We start from the raw sequence: 13,693 nt of genomic DNA, 5'->3' as shown, positions 1-13,693 counted from the left end.
TATTAAATGTTTTGCTATTTTATTCCTTAGTTTAGCTCCATTGAAATAATAACGTAGAGTGACAATGCATTGTGAGATCACTATTAATCGGTAGATAAGAGGTTTTTTATTTCATTAGATTATATTTCATACTTGTTTGCTATTTCATTTGTTAGATTTAGAATTAAAAATCCAAACCCCCAATTCTAATAAATTGATCCTAAGATTCAATCATTGTTTACATTCCTTGAGAGAGACGATATGGGTCATTCCCTATGCTTCATTAACTTAGAGGGGTTCGGTGATTATTTGATACCAATTCATAATAAATTGGCCATTATCAGGTACTAGTATTAAATTTCCCCCCACTTTTAGGTTTTTTATAACTTTTATTTTGTTCATCTGTTCTCTAATATTTGTGATGATTATATTTCCCTTTCTTAATTAATTATGTTGGAACGGCCACTTGCTCTTATTCTGTTTGAGCATTTGAGGCAGCAAGACCTTGGTCATGTATTGTGCATTCATATTTCAAGATAAAGCATTCATATCACATCTCTTTGGGATCTTTAGTCCCTTCATCTTACTCCAACCCCAAGTATCATAGAAAAGACCTAAATGCAACATAGCTTTGATCTGTAAAAAAAAATGAAACCACATCATACTGGAAGGAGATTACAATACAAGGCATGAGGAAAAAAACATATAAGAATATAATGACTAGGATAACAGCCAGGAAACATATCATCTAAATTTCATTATATTACAGCTACATTAATATGATGAATTATTAAAATGAATTGTTATTGGTAACAAATGAAAAAAAAATCATTGGGGAAGAAAAGAACTTATTACCAGTCCTGGTGTTGGGCGGTGTCAGTTGAGTTTGTTCCCGAGACATAGAACCACTTAAGTGTCACGACAAGGAAGAGTCACGATGAGGAGAGGGGACTTTAGGGTCATGGCGAGGATAGGTGAAGAGTCGCGGTGACTAGCAAGGAGAGGGAACTTCAGAGTCGCAGTGAGGATGGGTAAAGAGTTGCGACAAGGATGGGTGAAGATTCGTGGTAACTAGCAAGGAGAGGGAACTTCGGAGTCTCAGCGAGGGCGAGCTCATCAAGAGGAGAAAGGGAACTCGGAAGTCAGGGTGAGGTATCCAGCGAGGAGTGGCAGCGAGGACGACATCAAAAAGTGGACGCAAAGATTTCATCGAAGAGAGGGAACAGATGAAATGGGAATTTGGGTAAGGGAGGGCGAAGAAGGCAAAAAAAACAAATTAAAAAAAGATGACATGGCAGTGCTACAATACACGATGCCTACAGCTGCGCAAACTATAGCGCTCAGCATAGGCGAAGCCACCTGTTAGTGCAGTAAGCACCAATGATCGAACTTAGGTTTTGATGAATAACAAATAGTTTAAAGTTAGATGTTATGTTTGTCTAACCTCTTTACTAAGTGTGCAGGAATTGATAAGTTTAGAGGACCTGATACCAAGTTGAAATTCAGATGTGTGATTCTAGCAAGAAGTCTAGCTGGATCTGCAGGACCTGACAGTTGGCTGAAATCTAGTCGGGATGTTCAATTCCAGACGATTGGCTGAAGTCCGGATGTGCGATTCCGACAAGAAAACCTAGCGGGTCAAGAGGCAAGTCAAGAGACTGTAAATGCTAAGTGAGGTAGTCAATTAGAGGTGAGTGATCAAGTGAGGACGAGTCCTAGTAGGACTGTAGGCGTTGGTCTAACTTAGATCCATTTTGGAAGTCTAAGCTGAGTCCATGACTATATCATAATCTTGCTAAGACAGGATCTAACTCATAAATAAGTTATTTGTACATATATTTTTCTAACTCTGTGCTACAGAGACTACATAAATCTTCAAATTTTGCACGTATGACTACTGATGGAGTCTGATTTTGAGTCCAAAGCCAAAAAGATATGGCCTCCAGAAGATTGTTGTGTCGAACTAGTGATTGGAGGTGCCTCAAGTGGATAAAGTGAATCGAACTGGACCGAATCTGATCAGACAAAATCGGACCAGACAAGATCAGACCGAACTAGACTAAACCAAAGCAATGGATAATATTTGAATTATTTAATTAGTTTTCTCTACAAAATTATCCATAAAATCTAAAGTCAGAAAGTGTATCCCAAATTCAATAGATCTGATAAGAACAGGTTCATCTATAAAAAGGAGGTTAGATGTCCAAGAAAAATATCAACACTTCTACATGATCCTTTCATTATTTGACTGCTCTAACTACGTCCATATTGTTGTGCTGCTACCGCATGACTATTCTTCTACATTCAACCGCTATCGGCAAACTGACACCAAGACATATGCGCTTCAACTTCTACATCATTGTGTAGGTAAAATTTAATTTATAGTTATTTGCTTTATTGCTTAGGAAAGTGTAGGGTGTTACACTTTCCTCATATTATTCTTTGTACTTGAATACTCTATCGAAAGTTTACCGATAAAGGATTTTAGTAGATGACCTATCGATAGGTTCGAAGACCTGGTCTTGAAGTAGGAGTCGCCGAAGCTCTGAACCAAGTAACCGATTGTGTACTCTTGTTTTCTTACTTCATTTGTTTTAATTCCGCTGTGTACTCATTTTCAAAATTAAATAGAAAGTTTTAAAATACACGTGATTCACCTCCTCCCTCTTACGTCCAATCAATTCTACACTACCCTTGGGTTAGGGTGGGCCCCAACTCCACCTAGAAAAATTAATGTCTATCATATTTTTGGATCAGCCTCACAATTAATTCATGGATCGTTCACTTTAGTACCATTGACCTATTTTTCCCCATTAGTTAATGGTTCAAATTGAAATTATTTTACTTGGACATAACTAAATTAAAATCAAACCAAATTTAATGAGTTAAATCGATTATAATAATTTAGGGTATTTTTTTGAAAACAAAAATTATATTTCTTTTTTTTTTCTTTCCCTTTTTTTTCTCTCCCACGCGAGCAACTCCCACCACCTACTACGTTGTCACACCGACCTTTGTCTCTTTTCTCTTTTTCCTCCCTCTTCCCTTTCTTTTCCCCACCGCAATCTGTTCCTTTCTTCTCCAATAGATGTAATCTTGCCATTTTTTCCAGTAACACAACAACAACACCCCTAGCTGCTCTCTCCTTCAGTCCTTCTTGCTCTCCAATAGCAATAGTTGTTGCCCTCTCCCACCGAGCAACACCTTGTAACTCTCTTTCAACCGCAACAACAACTATCTTTTGATCGGTCAATAACAACTTCTTCCAAGGTTTTAATTATCTTTTAGCGAAAGCAAAAATTCATAATGATAAAATAATTAATGAGTTTGATTAAGAAGAATCCAAGATTGTAACTTCAATAGTATTTTTTGCTCTATACTTTTGAATGTATTGGATATTAGATACTTTTGTTCTATAACTTCATAAAATTAATATTCACATTTTTTTGTTTATATTTTTTAATTAATTATTTTATTTTGTCAATTATAGTCAGCAACTCCAGCTAAATTTGGATCTTGGCTACGCCCTTGACACTCAGGATACTCGAATTGTATATATATATGATAAAAATAAAAACAAACAAAATTTTTTTTAAAAAAAATCTAAAAATACGTTAGGCGCGCACAACATCGGTGTCCAACGTATCATATTTGTGTGTATATATATAGAGAGAGGAGTTTTAGCTTACACACCCACCTACCTCGATTGACTTCCAGCAATCCCGAGTTCACTCAGTCACCCACAAGCGAGTGTGTAGGCTAACAACTCCTTTACTTAGTGAACTTATTTTTTTTATTTGATTTTTTTATTAATACTATAATCTCATCACTAAATTCTAAAAGCAAAATCTTACTGGACTAACCGAGAGTTACAAAAATAAATTAAAAAAATCCTGTACTGATGGGGTGAGCAGGATAACTTTGGCTATATAAGGGTAAACCCCAGAAGCACTTATAATTAGTGCACTGACAATCAACCTCCATAGCTCATCTACCACTATAGGTAGCTCATCCCCCCTCCTGGATTTATAAGACATTATGTTCCATAGATAGTCACTCCTCCAAACAAGGTTCACCTAACCCACCTGAACACTGTAGTACATTGCACAGTTGCTCCATCAGAAATAGAGGATGTGCATGCCCCAACTAAGAATCAAATCATGATGCTTTGTAAATTCAGCAATCGCCTTTACTGTTGCACCGCGCCGGGGGTAAAAAAAATCACTCCCTTGGTTATTGTTGTCATAAGCTATTATCCCGCTAAAGGCAAAGGTCATATCCCGCTGAAACCCTGCGAAAGGATTATGAGAGAGGTCAAACTAATGGATTTGATCTCTTAGGCTAACCAGGGTGTCAACTTCTAGGAGTAGTTGACATATTCTACCATCTTTTGATGAAGGATCTATTGACTTCTAGAAAGAAGTCATGTCACGCCCCAGAGAAATCTCTGCCTGACAAACGGACATTATCTCCCCTGTAACTGGGACAATATGAAACATATATAGAATACTATAAGGCTACTCACAAGCTATAATTAACAGGTCACACAGTTGGAACATACACAGCTAAGCAGTTATATACACAACCCACTCGGCTGGAATAAAATGATCACAACCACATAGTTGTATAATAAACAACCATCACGATTGTACTAAAAACACAACGAAAATTGAACAGTAAACCCATAAACAAAAAACAACAAACTACTAGCCGACTAGGTTTTACACAATCACAACAAGACAAATACAAGATACCAACATAGCAAAACTCCAAAATAGAATTGAAGTTATACAATGTCAAGTTCACAAATTTGCAAAACAAGTAAAGTAAGAAGCAAAACCCAAAATCATCCTCGGATGTGATGTGGGACCAGTAGACAGGATACTCCAAGCGACTCCATAATCACTATCGCTACCTGTGAAAAAAGACAACACATAAATGCGATGGTGAGTGCGGGTCACTCGACAAGTAATAAACAATAATGCATGGTCTAAATAAACATGGAAATCAAAGTATACAGTCTTAGTAGGAAATAAGAATATGATCTTACTAAGACAATTAATGCATCTAAACATAACTGCATAATGAATACACATGCCAAATCTAGATCTGACGCATAAGATCATGATCACCCATGACATAATAAACATACAATCCCAATCTAGATCTAACACATAAGGTCAAGATCGAAAATGACATAATAAATACACATAACTAATTTGAAATCAACACATACAGTATAATGATCAGTAAACTCCCCAAGAATCAGCAACAAATATGCTCATAACACCTGAGCAATATAACCGACAACATATACATGTATAATAGATGACATGTATGAAGCATGACAACCATATGCAATAATCATAGCTCAAACAAGTGCAATATATTACAATCACATATAGCTAGTATCTACTAGACATGTATGCAAATATATCTCCACAGATACAACGCACATCATATGTAAATGTGCATGCATGCCACATGATCATCTCCGCCATCTCTTAACACACCACAACCCTTGTATGGTCGAGAGGCTTACGTCCGTGATAACTGTACCACTCTCCAGTCACTATATAGCGGTCGAGGTGGACAGTTCTCTAAGTAGTTATCCAACTACATAACATCAGAGTCCCTGACTGCTCACAACGTCCGATATCACTCCCTCCGCTAAGTGGTCGGGTGGCACGATAGGACTAACTCTACACCAAGCTACCACTCTCCCTCAGTAATCGAATGACAGCTAACATGACTGACAACTAGCTCACACCGCAAAAGAGTGATGGTCGACAAACCAACCCATACCACATGGGAGCAATGGTCGTCAACATACATCTATATATATGACTATCAACTAGCTCATACCATAAGGGAGCAATGATCGTCAATGTGCAATGCAATGATGAACATGATGTAGTAATCATGATACCGACATGATCATCATCAAAGCAACCTCCCAAACATCATAAATACCTCCAGTACATTGATTCATCTAACACTTATATCTATATGTATGGGTAGATCCAACTGGTGTCTACTAAATAACAAACATAATAAGTAGCAACACCGGACACATACACAACATACACGTATGCACCCTACAACATAGGTATACTAAACATGATACTTCCAAATCACACCAATCACATAAAATCATCAACATAGACATTATCAACATGTTTCCTCTAATAGTACATATCAAACACATATACACACAACGTAGATACAATCAACATGATTTCTCTAATAGCAAACACCGGACATGTGTATATATACAACATACAAATAGACAATCCACCAGGTGACTCCTACAATACAAATCAATCATGTGTAACTCAACATCAAATGCATAATCAGCATGTTAATTCAGTCAACAAGATATCCTCTACTATACATACTCTACATGTAAATATATAACAGAGTATAGATATCTAAAAGATAAGATTGTATCTGAAATAATAGATCATCTTAAAGGTCAAACACAAATATCAAGCATGATAACAATATGGATAGATTTAAGGTAAAGCAGTCTAATCTATCAATAAAAAACAACCATGTTGGTGCAACGGGGCCGGCAAGAGGGGAGGAGTGAATTACCTGTAAAATAAAATATACCCTCTTTATGCTTTCAACTTTTAAAATAGCAACAGTAAAATTAAAATCAAATAACAGAAAAGAAAGAAAGAAGACTCAACAATTTGACTTGGTTACAACCTAGATGGCTGTTAATCCAAGGCGGTTGAACAACACACTAGGAATCTCCTTCTTTGAAGGTGGAGAAGCCTTTTACACACTTAAAGAGCTCAAGAGTTGCTAGGAAATTGAATACAAGAGTTGATTACTTAATTCCTAGCTCCATGGGCCTTTATATAGCTCCTGAAAATCCTATCTCGAGTCTTGAGGACGCCTCCAAAGGGGTTGAAGGTGCCTCCAAGGGGATAATCGGATAAACCTTTATCCGATTGCTAACGGCCAATTTGGCTAGGTCGAGGGTGCTCTCAAAGGCATTGAGGGCACCTCCAAGGCTGTTGAGGGCGCCCTCAATGCCATTGAGGGTGCCTTCAACATGCTGATGTTGGAGGCGCCTCCAACGACCGTTGAGGGCGTCTCCAACTATTTTTCCAGCTTCTCTTCCTCTCCTTTTCAGCTTCTGAAGTTCCGTTTACTTGGGTGATTGCGGCCAATCGAAATAGGGCTCACCCGAACCCAATTTTCGGCCTTCTCCTCGAGCAGGCGTCCGTTCCGGCTTCTCGTCTCTCGAACATCACGTACGTTCTTCCCGTCCACCAGTGTACTCTTCCGCAGCTCTCTCGTCCTTCGGACGCATCGAACCCGTCGGCTCCCTTCCCCTGCTGTCATTTTTGCTAGCTGCGTCTTTCGCTCAACTTCCTGCGCTCCTAAGCGCCTGCACTCTTAGACACAGGGATCAATAACAAACAGAACCTAACCTAACTTGGTTGATCACATCAAAATAACTACGAGGTCCAACAAACCATGCACTAAGTTAAAAGAATTAAAGAGACCAAGGAAGAAATATCCGCCTTTATCTGTAGAACGTTCTGAAATTATCTTCACATCAAAGTACTCATCTCATATCAACGTCTTGCATCAATATATTTTATTTAGCTAATTTCATCTTAATTAAATAGCTAAATAAAATCTTCAACCTAATTAAGGTAGTACTAATAGAACATGATCTTTGAGAAATCCCCCAATTAACCTTAAACATACTATAACCTAATTATATTAGGTTTATATATGAATCATCAATTAATCTAATTATTTAATCCTTGAGTTACTCAACTTCTTAATCATCATGAATCAATTAATTCATTACCAAATAATTAACTAGTCTTATCCTAGAAATCAAAATAACTCCTAATCTCCAATTCATAATCAATTCCAATACATAATGTAATCAATTCATATATAACCTAATACTGAGCACAACTTACCCAAATCAAATATGCAATAGCTTGGTGAAGAACTGAGAAGCAGTTGTGCGGAAATTGATCTCCCCCTTCAATTCAAACATCTCAATTCACCATCAATACATCCACATCTAAGAATTAAACCATAATTTATAATCCAAAATCCTTTAGCTAACAACTTACCCCTAAGATAGATCCACACTTCCTCCTGAACGAAATCTGTGTGCCACGGTGGTGCCATGGTGACGAGCCAAGGTAACGAAAAGGAGCGACAGCACCAGGCCACCAGCTTGCAGGAAATCGAAGAAGGGTGGTGGTGAGCCAAGGTAAAGGAGAAAGCGATGACCGTGTGGATGCAACCTCGTCGATCCACCTTGCACAAAGAGAGGGTGGCTGCTACTAGGGAGACATGTGTGTGTCGGTCACCAAATCAGGCGGCATCGGGCGACAATGATCGATCAGCCCCCAGCATGCGACGATGCAGCGAAGCCGTGGTGGTGTGACCGACGATCAGGCAAGATAATGAGAGAAAGGGGCGTCGGGTGGATGGCGTCGACAGTGCTGCGCTAGCCTCACGCGTAGTGGTGGCGACGCCAAGGCGATCAGTCATAGAGCGAGACAATGGTGGGGGATCTGGAGGGGGAGGAGTGCGCAGACGATGGTGAATCGGGGGAAGTAGGATTGTGGAGGAGATAAGGAGAGGAGGAAGTGTCGATGAGATAAGGAGGAAATGGGAATTTAAGGCTTAGACTTTTGATTTAAATACTTAGGTTATATTTAATTAATCCTTCAGTTAATTTCTCAACTAACTCCCTCTTAATGGTTATTCCAAACAAGCTTTCTCCAAGTCCAATAACTCTACCCCATTAAAACGTGTCATACGATCTCTGTTTAAATTCCAAAAAAATTCAAAAAATTCTCAAAAAAATCAAGAAGGTTATTTCTCCAATAACACTTATTATTTAATTTGTCAGATCTTACAAGTCGACCTAAGATATTGATTTTTGGAATGATTCGATTTAGTTACGTCCCATCTATGAGAGAGGAATCGACCTTCTCAATAGAAGTACCAACTCGACTAAGAGTTAGGAAAGTTTGTCTACTAACTTGGCTTAGGATATATATTCTAGGGTACCATAAGTCCCCTTTTAATTGACTTGAGAAATTATGGTTTGCAAGACTGTACTAGTTGCTTTAGCAGTTGACTATTTAAAATGAGATTTTTGAGAATTTCAACGCTTTTGATTCGAATCTGCGTTAGATCCATATAATTATACTCAATCACTTGGGTTTCTAAGGTAATTGTTGGCCGGGTAATTGAAGTGAAATTGAAGGCTACTGTTCCCAATATACTCTCAAGCATTTCTAAGCTTCATTTTGATTTCTTTTAGTTTTTGCACTCCATTGTAAACCCTAAATAGACCTTGGAGCGACCGACAAGGTGTAGCTCAGTTGGTGCCCAGGTGATAAAATTATTTCGCTAAATAGACCTTGGAGTAGGAGTTGAGGCTGCTTAACTATGTTACATCTTGGTGTTTGGTTTGTTTGTGGTTTCATTTATTTTCTAATGTGTTTTCTTTAAACTAACTGAACTAATCTTGAAATGAGTTTATGAAACCTTAAGAAACAAGGGCATTTACTATTTGCCTTCCCTTTTGCCGGGCTATCTAATCCCCAACACAAGAATGTCTTCCTTAAAGTCATAAGAGTTAATATATGATTTAATATTTTCCACTATATACATCCAATTAAGAAAATGTGATTTCATGGGCACTCATTTAGTATCATATTAGTAGTTCGTTATGCGCTCGACTCCTAAGTCATTGGATCCTCTCTAAAATCATGGTTGTGTCATACTTGTAGGCTCTGTTTATTTGGGAGTACCAAAATAAAAGCTATCAAAAGATTTATATTGTGGAAAATTTTTCTCTATTTATTTCATAAAAATGAATAAATTATTTTTCTTTCTTTTATTTAACAAATGGATAGACAGAATTACAAACTTGTTGATGGACCAATTTTATCATTTTTTTATCGGTCCAAATCAGACGGAAAGCAATTCCCTCCTCCGAACACCCAACTCGCTCTGACCCAACTGAGTCCACATGAGGTCGCCACAGCGGTGCAGCCTGCGCCCTCACGAGAGAGATGTAGCCACGGCCTATGGCCTATGGAGCGCGAGGTCGACGGCGGCGTGTGGGCGAGAGATCGATAGCGGCGTCGTGGGCGAGAGGTCATCGGTGACACTGTGAGCGAGAGGTCGCCTCTCGAGCGCAAGGTCGTCATGGCCTACGACCTCATGAACGTGACGTCGCCGTGGCCTGTAGCCTCACAAACGCAATGTCGTCGCAACTTGTGACCTCACGAGCACAAGGTTGTTGAGGCTAGCGACCTCATGCGTGTTGGGCAGGCCACTGCTATGCAAGGCCACCGGCCACCATGAGTTCGCAATTTGATCCTCCATTTTTTTTGTTCCTTTCCCTTCCCTTAGATTTTTTTTTCTTTTCTCTTTTATTTCTCTTACTCTTCCCTATTGATTTTTTTCTATGTTAATTCCTTTCTTTTCCTTTTCCATCCCTAAGGAAATTTACTTACTCTTTATAAAGACACATTTCTTCAAAAAAAAAACATGTCACATACTTAATTGTTATATTAATATCTTTCTTTATTCTTTATATTCATCTTTATTCTTATTTATATTCAAAATTTATTTTCTTAATACTCATCCACATTGATCATAACATCATTTAGGTGTTATAATATTCACATATTAATACCAATATAGATGCCGTAAGTGGTTAGTGGACTGATAGTGCCTAAACACATAATATCTCTTACTTTAGTATTTACCCATCATAAGTAATAAGTAATTAGTAAACCTACAACACTTAAATATAAGATACTTGATTATACATTTTCTAGTGATTCCAAGAGTTCATGTATAATTATAGTGATTATAGTTGTCATTTTCTAGTGCAAATGAAACACCAAACAATTATTCCTCATAAGTGCATGATTGATCTAAACATGCGCATGTCCTCTTAGGAAAACTCTTCTCACTCTCTAATCATTTGACAGTTGGCTATAAGTTGACTCTGTAATTTATCTCTCTGCTTTCTTTCATTCATTTATTTCTGTTTTGTGAACTATGAAATGTTCAAGGATCTCTTGCACCCTACTCGCCTCTCCGGATAAAGACCCGAAGACCCTCTTGTCTTGAAGACTGAGTTTTAGGAGCCTAGCTCTCTTCATTTTTTCATAGTTTTTTAGGAACCTAGCTCTCCTCATTGACCTCGTAGTGGTTGCCCCCAACTTAGCTGTTGGGGTTGCATTCAATTGCATAGATCTACCGTTTGGTAAATGGATAGCATGGATCACACTCCGTTAGTTGGAAAGATCCCTTAGCTTTCGTGCTCAACTGTTTTCGCTGCGCTTACTCTGCGCACTTAACTCTGCTCTTAGCCTTATAACCGATACCGATGCAGTTTTCTTCGCATTTATCCTTGAGATTCTGATTCAGAGGGGAAGAGAACCGTAGCCTGGGTGATATGATCTCTGGAACCGCACCTACCTGGCTGATATGATCTCTGGCACCGCACCTATACTACTTTTCGTTTACTACCAACCTATACCTATCCCTATACTACTCTACTTTAGTTTGACTTGAGAACTTGAACTGATTTGATTGCTGAATTAGATCTTAGCTTATCTTTCACTGCTGAATTAAGGCTTAACTTATCTTTCACTACTGAATTATATATATACATATATATATTATTAGTTTGCACATCCATCCATGCATGACTTTGTGGTGGGTGACTGAATCAACACAAGGTGTTAGGAAATGAGTTGGGCATCTCGATTGACTTTTAGCTGCCCCGAGTTCATTCAGTCACCCACGGGTGGATGTGCAAGCTAAAACTCCTATATATATATATATAAAAGAAGCACTTGTTCTTATTTTTTAGTTTTTAAAAGTTTTGGGTTTAAGGTTTAAATTTGTATTTAGGATATATTATTAAATTGCATGTAATTATTATTATTATTTTTTTTGAAGTTTAGGGTTTAGTATTTGGAGTATAGTTTAAGGTGCGTAATTTTTTTTAAGCTTTAGGTTTAGGGTTTAGAATTTAGTATATAGTATTAATTGTGTGTAATTATTATTGTTTTTTTAAGTTTAGGATTTGGGGTATAGAATTTATAGTTTTTTTTTAACTTTAGGGTTTACGATTTAGTGTTTAGGTGTGTATTTTTTTTAAATTTTTTTTGGATTTCAGGTTTAGGATTTAGTGTATAATATTTAAAGTGTGTAATATTTTTTTTAATTTTTTCAATCCATTTTTTTATAAAAAAATAAAAATAAATGTAACTAGTATCCGACGCGTGCAGTCATATATATATATATATCCTGCACAACTTACTCTGAGCGGCGGTGGATGACATTCAATGTGGACGATCTAACGTGTCAAAACTCATTTTTTTAATCTCTCTTTCATCTGCATATAAATTCTCTTCTTTCTCATATATGGAAGGTGGTGATGGTTTATACAAGGTGGTAAAAGACGAATACACTCGCCCTCGCCAACCCGTCCCAGGACCTGTTGGAGTGTATACTGAGAGCCTAAGCTTTGTAAACATTCATTATGAATAAAGAATCACATTTGGTCTAATTATCTACATTTGTTTGTAGTTGTTCATTTAATTTATATTGTAGATAACATAGTATGTGGTGTCACATACAGAAGATGATGTTATCAGTACCTTATAAATTATAAACAGTAGCTCACGACCAGAATGGAAAGGAACAAACCATTAGAAGGTCGTAGTGTAATTAGGTATTAGTTTATCTTGACTATATAATTACACTAGTACACTCAGAGTGTATTGAGTAGGACCATTTGAGGTCGTTTCTTTTATACTGACTTTATAAAGGAACAAAGACCTCAGTTGTTATGGAAGTGTGTGCTCTTAATCCTAATATAATAACAAGCACATATGTTTGATATTTATTTCTTTAATTTATCAATGGGTGAGATTTAGTTCGATGAATCAATAAACCCGATAAGTTGGGAAATGGTATCACTCATAGTGTGTGTTGTTGATTATAGAAGGAAACTGTGTCCTAGTGATGCTAGGTTGATAATGTCCTCAAGAGGAGCTCATAAAGATTGTCATGTTAAACCCTGCGCAGTGGACTTAGTCCGACATGATAATAAGGTTGAGTGGTACTACTCTTGGACTTAGATATTAATTAAATGAGTTGTCGAGAACTCACTTAATTAGTGGACATTCGATATCTTAAACACAGGAGACTAACACACTCATAATAAGAAGGAGCCCAAAATGTAATTTGGGATTGGTGCGGTAAGTTCAATGATAGTTCTCTAGTGGAATGAATTATCATTGATAAAATTAAGTTGTGTGTTCGGGGCGAACATGGGATGCTTAATTTTATCGGGAGACCAAAACCAATTCCTCCTCTCGGTCCCTATCGTAGCCTCTTAATTATAGAGTACTATACCCACATATACCCACCTTCTATACCCACCTAAAGGGGCCGGCCAAGCTAGCTTGGGAACCAAGCTAGGGCCGGCCTAAGTGGCCGGCCCTAGCTTGAACCCAAGCTAGTAGGGCCGGCCATAATTAAATTAAAAAGAAATTTAATTTTAGATTTTATTATTATGTGGAAGATATATTTTAAAGAGAATTAAAATTAAAATATCTCTCTTGTAAAAGTTTTACTAAAGATTAAAGAAAGAGATTAGATCTCTTTCCTTATTTGT

The sequence above is a fragment of the Zingiber officinale genome, chromosome 5B, assembly GCF_018446385.1.
Source record: "Zingiber officinale cultivar Zhangliang chromosome 5B, Zo_v1.1, whole genome shotgun sequence".
NCBI lineage: Eukaryota > Viridiplantae > Streptophyta > Magnoliopsida > Zingiberales > Zingiberaceae > Zingiber > Zingiber officinale.
Note: the sequence above shows the minus strand (reverse complement) of the source record.